Genomic DNA, 8,678 nt, shown 5'->3' with positions numbered 1-8,678 from the left:
TTGAAGTGATGGTGTTACCTGGCAGCACTGCTTTAGGAAAAACTTGAGGTTTGTTTTTTTTGATGGCACAGTACAGGACGAAATACACAGTACTGGTGGGAAAATCACTGTATTGTGCAAAGACGTAATCCAGATCTACGTACAAAACAGAAAATACATCACAGTTCACATTTATTAAGAATCCAACCAATGTTTATAAGGAGGTCATCTTGATTTACCAAACTGGCTAGCCCCATTGTACTGCTGTCTGGGATCTGATGCATGGTTTTTAATGTACAGAACTGGAAACAAATGATGCTCCATAAAGCAGAGCACAAAGGAGAAACGATTCCACTGCAACACATAACATCTTTAATATAAACGGATTCATAAAGGCATTTTTTCTGATACTATATATACTAGTAGTACAAAACATTTACTCATGTTGTCATGTAAGTGAGATGTGTACATACACAAGACGTTTGGTGCGTGGTGTTAATGCATCCACCCAGGAATCATCTGTTGCTACGACAGAGTCAGAGTTCACAGTCTTTCGGAGAAAATGGAATAATTATTATAAAACATTAACTAGAATATCCAAACATGAAAATATTTAAGAATGTAAAGAGCTTCTAAAGGAACATGGTAATGGAGAAAAAATACGAGATGAGAGGGAAAATTATATTTAAATGGTTTTCAGTTCCTCTGAGTAACATTTCGTTAAAATCTCAAAATTTTGCGTTCTGATGAACAGTTTTATGGGCAAATGCAAAGTTTCTCAGGGGAATTGCAAAAAATAATTTAGACCTCAGTAGAAAAAAAAAAAGAAGTGAAAAATACATTTTCTAATTTTTTTTTTTAACCCCATCACCATGTCCCTCTGAAAAAAAAGGATATTTTATCACATTTTTTAAAAACTATGTCAACATACATGGTCTATTAGTAATGGTGTTTCTTCAGATGTTGCAGATCTTTGTACATCATCTTCACAAAGAAAAAAACTATGGCACTGTAAACATACAAAAATGAGGGAAATAAAAGGGTGGAAAAAAAGACATTATTTCAAATAATGAGACTTACAAGTGACATCACATTCTGAAAATAATAGAATAAAAAAATTAATGCATGCACATTTACCTAAGTAAACAAAGACCTGCTCCACAGAAGTTCAGAACTGGTTTGGAAACAGTCTCCGCACCAATACCAAACCAACCAAACCTAAAATCAGCAGCAAGAATCAGTGTGTGTGTGTTTATGGCTGCCAATGACTGGATTCTGAAATGAAATTTTGCTTACCGAGAGCTGGCCCAACCTAAAAGCAGATTAAATGAAGCCCATATGAGAAGACCAAGACCAAGCCCAATAGTCTTTACGATAGGAACTACAGTTATATTACCTAGATAAAACACACAAACACGGGACAGAATTTCAGTCAGTATAAATGAGAAAGTCTTTCAAGAATAGGAGAACTATTTTAGTGTTTACTATTTTTGTCAAGCAGTAATCAAATTATATTAACATATTAAATAGTTAGATGTTACCAGTAGCCCAGATTGCTCCTCCCAGCATAACAAGAGGCCAAAAACTTTGGACTATGAAGAATGATGTTCACCACTAGGGAGACCGTCCATATAGCAGCACACAGAATCCATTGGAAAACATGCCTGCATATATACAAAGTAGTGTGAACTGAAAATGAATTAAATATTATTAGCAAACTTCCTCTCTTTAGTGTGCTTTCAAAGCAAGATAAGTTTCACATCAGGGCTGCTGATCACCCTGTTGGGGTTTATTCTACAAGAAAAACCTACTGGATGTATATATGTGTGTGTGTGTGTGTGTGTGTGTTTGTGTGTGTGTGTGTGTATATATTATATTATATTATACACACATACAGTAGCTGGTCATATAACTAGAATATCATATCAAAAGTTAATTTTAGTAATTCCCTTCAAAAAGTGAAACTTATATTATAATATTATTATATTCATTCATTACACACAGACTGATATATTTCAATTGTTTATTTATTTTCATTTTTATTTCCCAAATTCAATATCTCAGAAAATTAGAATATAGTGAAAAGGTTCAATATTGAAGACACCTGGTGCCACAGTCTAATCAGCTAATCAACTCAAAACACCTGCAAAGGCCTTTAAATGGTCTCTCAGTCAAGTTCTGTAGGCTACACAATCATGGGGAGGACTGCTGACTTGACAGTTGTCCAAAAGACGACCATTGACACCTTGCACAAGGAGGGCAAGACACAAAAGGTCATTGCAAAAGGGGCTGGCTGTTCACAGAGCTCTGTGTCCAAGCACATTAATAGAGAGGTGAAGGGAAGGAAAAGATTTGGTAGAAAAAAGTGTCCAAGCAATAGGGATAACCACACCCTGGAGAGGATTGTGAAACAAACCCATTCAAGGACTGGACTGCTGCTGAGTGGTCCAAATTGATGTTCTCTGATAAAAAAAATAAATTTAGCATTTCTTTTGGAAATCAGGGTCCCAGAGTGTAAGGTTTCCACAGTCAGTGATGGTTTGCGGTGACATGTCATCTGTTGGTGTTGGTCCACTGTGTTTTCTGAGGTCCAAGGTCAACGCAGCCCGTACACCAGGAAGTTTTCGAGCACTTCATGCTTCCTGATGCTGACCAACTTTATGGAGATGCAGATTTCATTTTCCAACAGGACTTGGCACCTGCACACAGTCCCAAAGCTACATGTACCTGGTGTAAGGACGATGGTATCCCTGTTCTTAATTGGCAAACTCGCCTGACTTAACCCCATAGAAAATCTATGGGGTACTGTGAAAGAGGAAGATGCGATATTCCAGACCCAAGAATGAAGAAGAGCTGAGATACTGAATTTGGGATTTTCCTTAGTTGTTAGTTATAATCATCAAAAATTAAAAGAAATAAACATATGAAATATATCAGTCTGTGTGTAATGAATGAATATAATATACAAGTTTCACTTTTTTAATGGAATTAGTTAAATAAATTTTAAATAATATAATAAACTTTTTGATGATATTCTAATTATATGACCAGCACCTGTGGCAGTCCTACAGATCTGATACAGAGGGCGAGTAAATCAAGACTGACTTAACTATTTCTGTTGATATTTGGGTACCACAAACATTTACAGTGTCCAGAATCACTGAGCGAGCTACCACACATTTATAGAGAGTCCAAAACTAAAAAGAAGTTGACTAACCATCTCCAGTATCTATCTTCTTCACTGGCACGAAGTTGCTCCCGTAGAAGACTACTGCCACTGCGCAGGATATGAACCCATAAGTCAGATCAGACGAGTTTGTGCTGTTGTTCTCTCGCTGAAGATCCACGGACGCGCTCGGACCGTCTGGGAGCCATTCTACTGGGCCATAGTTACATTACATTGTGTTTTACTCACCAAAAATTACTTATGTAATGCAGGCAATCCGTTTTTTATTCGTTACCTGTGTCAAGGTGTTGCGCGGCGGCGATGGAAAACGCCGCAGAGGAGCGCAATGATGAGCGCGGCCACGCGAGGATTCATCTTAAAGAGACACTCGCAACAGCATTCAAACTATGAAAAGATATCGATAAAAGCTACTTTTAGGCGGAGATCGCTGGAATAAACTATTAGGAAGCAGAGCGACTTATGAATAAGGGTGAGTTTTACTTCCGTGTCAGCTGATAGGCAGGATCACATGATTGTTAAAAGACATATCTCCTGCATATCTCGGGCACGCGACGCATGTGATGAATCACGTGTGTTTGAATCTGACGATAAAGGGGCGGAGCCAGACATTGTAAACATTGTAAACAACAAATGCTAGACTGTTGAATTTTTTTATGTTTTTGGAGACGTTAAGAGGGATGAAAAGCCCCAAAGCAAGATTTTTGTGTACTTTATTAGAGGACTTTGGTTTCATAATGTGAAAACCTTCTACTCCCACACTTCTTTTTAGTTTTATATTTATTTATTTATTATTTTTTCTTTAGTGTTTTTATTTTATTTTAAATTTTATTTTGTTATATGTTATAACGAAATTCAGAATCTTGTAAATTCATTTGTAAATCTCTCAGTCATGAAAGTTCCTTTCTGTGTTAATGTTCAAAGCATTGAATAATAATGATGATGATGATGATGATGATGATGATGATGATAAATGCTAGACTGTCTTCCGTTTGGTTTTTCAGTGTCAGGTTTAAAGTCCTACCGGTCTGCTGACATTTATTATGCCATCTGTTTGGAACATAATAATGCACATGGCAACTGTACAATAAGGGAATAGTTAAAAGGGAAGTTAAAAGACAGAATTCTACAGATCGCTTCTCTGGCACGTGAAATCTACTGACCACTTTGAATATTGATTGCTATCAGGATTTTAACAGACTTAAAACCAGTATAACAAAAATGTTTAAGCTTCTGCTTGCCTCTCACCAACCTTATCTGTGCATATTACCACCAGAGGGCATCACTGCTCTCAACAAACGTTTTTCACTGCTGTAAACTCCCACATACTTCAACATCAACAGCATCATAATCCTAGATTAATTCTCTTTTATTTTTAGAGCCTGTCTCCAGCCTCTTTAACAACGAAAAGTGCTTGTAAAACCGCACTGATGCTCACATTTGGAATTGGGGGATACAAAATTGTGCAGATTAGGGCCACTTTTAGAAAATGCATGGTGACCAGACGGATAGTGAAATTAAATGACCTGTTAATAGAAATCCATACTTTCCATGATTTTGGTACCTGCTTTATTTCAGAATTTCTAAGTTTCAGAGTTATTTTTTTTTTTTTGTTGTTGTTCACAATGTCATGTCAGAAATAATCTATTACAGTCTTGTCATTTCTGCTGTCTCTTGAATGGCTCATGAACTGCCTTTTTTTTTACCCAGAAATTGTCATTGTTTTCTTTGACTAATCTTGCAAAAAAGACAGAATAAAATAGGCTATTTTTTAATGAAACCTGTGAGGTTTCTGTCTCTAAATTTAAAGTCCAATTGAAAGTGTCATAAATATATGAGTGAAGACAGATGACTGCTTTATATCTTGAACAGAATTCATTTAAACTTTTATTTACATCTGAACAATGATCAACACACATTTGTGTTTCTAATATGAACCAAAGTTATTTGAAATTACTTGAGGGTGAGTTAATGATGACAGAAATTTCATTTATGAGTGAAGTATACGTTACTGTCTATAAGGTACTGTAAACATTTTTTAAAATACACAAATATCCCTACTATCTGACAGATATCAAATAGGTGTCCTGAGAAATCAGAACAAAGAAACAAAGAAGTGACTCTATTTTTTTTTTTTTTTTTTTTAGAAATCAGATTGTGTGTGTTCAGGTTTCTAGAAGTTGTTTTTTTTTAAAACATTATTTTAGAATATTTCCATTAATCTTCATTTAAAGTGGTCAGACTACGAACACAGTTCACAACTAATCATGGACACAAACAGCTTCCACCATAAGAATGAATGAGTGCCTCATTGGCCTTACATGAAAATATTGATCATTTGATGGGCCAAGGGAATGTCTATAGTATCCCAGTGCAGCCATTAAAGTTAATAATGTAGGCTAATGTTAGGCGTTTGGATGCTGTATGGACACTGGATGAAAGTTAAAACACCGTCTCAGCTGAAAAGGCCTCTAATCAACTAAACTGAAGGGGAATTTCAAATCACTTAGTAAATACACCTCATTACACAGGCCAGTCATTCCTTTCTATGTGAACTGAAAAAAGATGACATTGTCATAAAAAAAGAACAAAATTGTTATGCATGTTAGGAGGGGACAAGAAAATCTTCTAGATTTTACTCTTCAATAGTGGAGTTAGACATATGTTCAAATGCACCTACCTTTTGTACCCAAACTTTGCAATGCAATTCACATATTTGTTTGCATGTGCACAACATGTATTCTGAACAAAACTGTGCAGATTGTATGGCTGGAATAAGAACTAAAGCTGTGTGTTAGTGCTGCAAAGTAGAAAAAAACAATGTTTTTTCACAAGGCTTTGTTGAGTTCAAAAGAGGATTGGACCCAGCACTAAACCCAGAGGTACCCTCATTAAATACAGTATACGAAATAAAGAATAAAAACTATGAAAGTACAAAGAAAGCATGTTAAATTGTGCAACCATGAGCACAACCATGATTACAAACTGAGACCTGTATGTGCTTGGTTAATTGATTTGACGCTGAGCGTTAATTGGCTGCAACGGATTCAACTATGTTTGGCTACTAGAGAATACTGATTTCTTATTGGCTGATAAAGCTAATAAGGAACTAGACACAGCAAGAGGAAACTCAACTGCTGAGCTGCAGATGCTAGGTCAGTCTGTTTGCCTGGGAGCCTTGCCTAAAAAGAGATTAAAAGAGATTGTGTGTTTATGTGTGTGTCCCAGAACAACTGAACATCAGGCAGTTGGCACTGGTCTTCACTAAGAAATCAATAAGAAAGCACACACACATTTTGGCAATTTTCCTCTCCCCAATAGATTACCAGGCAATCAGAAACACTTGGTTAAAGCAGTGGCTTGTTTAAGAGCATGTGGAAGCATAACACTAATGTGTCCCCAGTACATACTGAACAGGGCCACATCTGTTCCTGTGTTACAGAGTTGATCAAAGCAATTAGCCCTGAACAAACCAACAAACAATTTTTATAGTCTCAGAGTTCTGTCAGTGCACAGCTCACTATTGGTAAAAGGCAGTGAAAGAAAGACAGCTATTTATATATTCACTATACTTTGAGATAATGATCTGAACAGGGTCTAAATAATATTTTTGCCACATCTGATTTGAGAATACCAGTAATTTCGTACTGACCATGAAAAGGTATTTTAAATTATTTACATTTTATTTAGTATTTTACATTTTTATTCAAAATACATTTTGTCCAAATGGAATTATTTAGCTTCTTTATATATCAGTCCAGGTCTTTCTGTTGAGCTGCACCTGTCAAAATAAAAAAACATGACGACAGTTTTTGTTGCTCACAGTTACGTTTTGGCTTAATGTAATATGGCAAATCCATATGGTCTGTAAAAAAAAAAAAAAAAAACTAAATAGGCATGATAGACAAACTGTTTCAACATTATCATCTGCTGTGTGTTAATTTTTAGACACAAGATGTGTCTAAATGGCACTTTTCTCCTTCCCATGAAACAGAGTAAAACGAAAAATAACAGTGGATTCTGAGTCTCTGTTTATTCCAAAAGATTCCAAAAAATAAAGCAATCAGTCCACATTCCATTAAGAAAAACATCCTCCATTTCATCCTATGGCAGACATATAACTGAAATGAAGATAGTGATGACAGGTCCATTTGTGTGTCAGTACGTGAGAGACAGCTTGGTATGATGGTCATAGGTTCCCAAACGTGCTCCCAAATGCACAATATAAGCAATCCTCTTGTGTGCAAGCTGGTGTATCAACTAAGATTTTTAGTTATACACTCAAACGGTTTCTATTTACATGTACAGTACATATACATACAAAACTAGTGAGCAGGATTTCAGTTACACGTCATGTCATAGAAAAGGGTGATCAGCTTACACTTTATCAATATAACTATCTGTAATAATCATCTCTATCTCTTAGTCTTCAGATCAAAGCTGGACTACATAAATTAAAGTCCTAGTTAACTAGTATTAGCGATAAAATCATCGCTTTTATAAAACAAACGTAAAGAAATGTTGTCATGCTTTTCACAGTTAAAACTGCATATCGTAGTGCATCTTAATAAAAGTACAATGCATTTGATATGAAAAAAAAACAAAAACAAAAAAGCCAAATATGACATAAATAACAAACTTCTGATTATAGGGTACTAATTTTCAATCTTAACACTTTCCCAAACAGAGACAATTTTAATAAATGCATCTGAAATGCCTTGACATAATTTGGCACATATCACTTTTTGGCATTTTGGGGAATTATATATATATATATATATATATATATATATATATATATATATATATATATCCATCTTAATCAATATAACACTTTCAATATACCATTTAAATTGTGTAATGCAGAAGGTAAAATATTCTTAAATATTTTCTTTTTTTAATTAAAAGACTTATAAAACTACAGCTTGCATCGCCCATAAGCAGGAAAAAAACAGATCCGAACACAGTGATCCAAAATCCCAAAAATGAACATCACAACAAATCAAACCAGTGAGGAGGAGAAACAGACCTACTCAAATCATTTAGATTCTGTTTTCTTTAAGTCAAGCATTTGCATGGTAACATTAACATCAAATGAACAAAAGTGTAATTATATACATCATTTATTATACATATCTCATATAATAAGAAATTATTCTAGACAAACTTTTTTTAATATTTATATGTCATATAGTTCGCATAAACAAAATCACATTTGATGCAGATGTTTCGTGTGCTTGAGTTCTTGAGAATCAGAGATTCCAAAAACAGGTTGCTATGGAAACAGGTGTGGAGATTTTCCCATTGGAATTATTTTCAATGTGGCACATTGTTCTTCATCACTTTACGTTGTGTAAAACATCCACGAAAACCGAAGTGGGGCGAGTGTGTGAATACATGAGCAAAATGAGGTCATTTTATATGTGCGTATTCAAGTGTGACAAAACGAGAACTTGGAAAGGCAGTGATGTAAAATGCACACAACAAGGAACATTATAAGACTGTGGCTGCACAA

At 35.1% G+C, this 8,678-nt stretch overlaps 1 pseudogene; it reads right to left on the bottom strand.

Annotated features, from left to right (window-relative positions):
- LOC113108350 (transmembrane protein 144-like) overlaps positions 1-3,910 on the bottom strand; it is a 16,466-nt pseudogene extending 12,556 nt beyond the window's left edge.
- Positions 3,911-8,678: the final 4,768 nt, after the last annotated feature.

Source organism: Carassius auratus, chromosome 1, assembly GCF_003368295.1.
Source record: "Carassius auratus strain Wakin chromosome 1, ASM336829v1, whole genome shotgun sequence".
Classification (NCBI taxonomy): domain Eukaryota; kingdom Metazoa; phylum Chordata; class Actinopteri; order Cypriniformes; family Cyprinidae; genus Carassius; species Carassius auratus.
The sequence above is the reverse complement of the archived record's forward strand: the minus strand, read 5'-3'. Positions and strand labels throughout refer to the sequence as shown.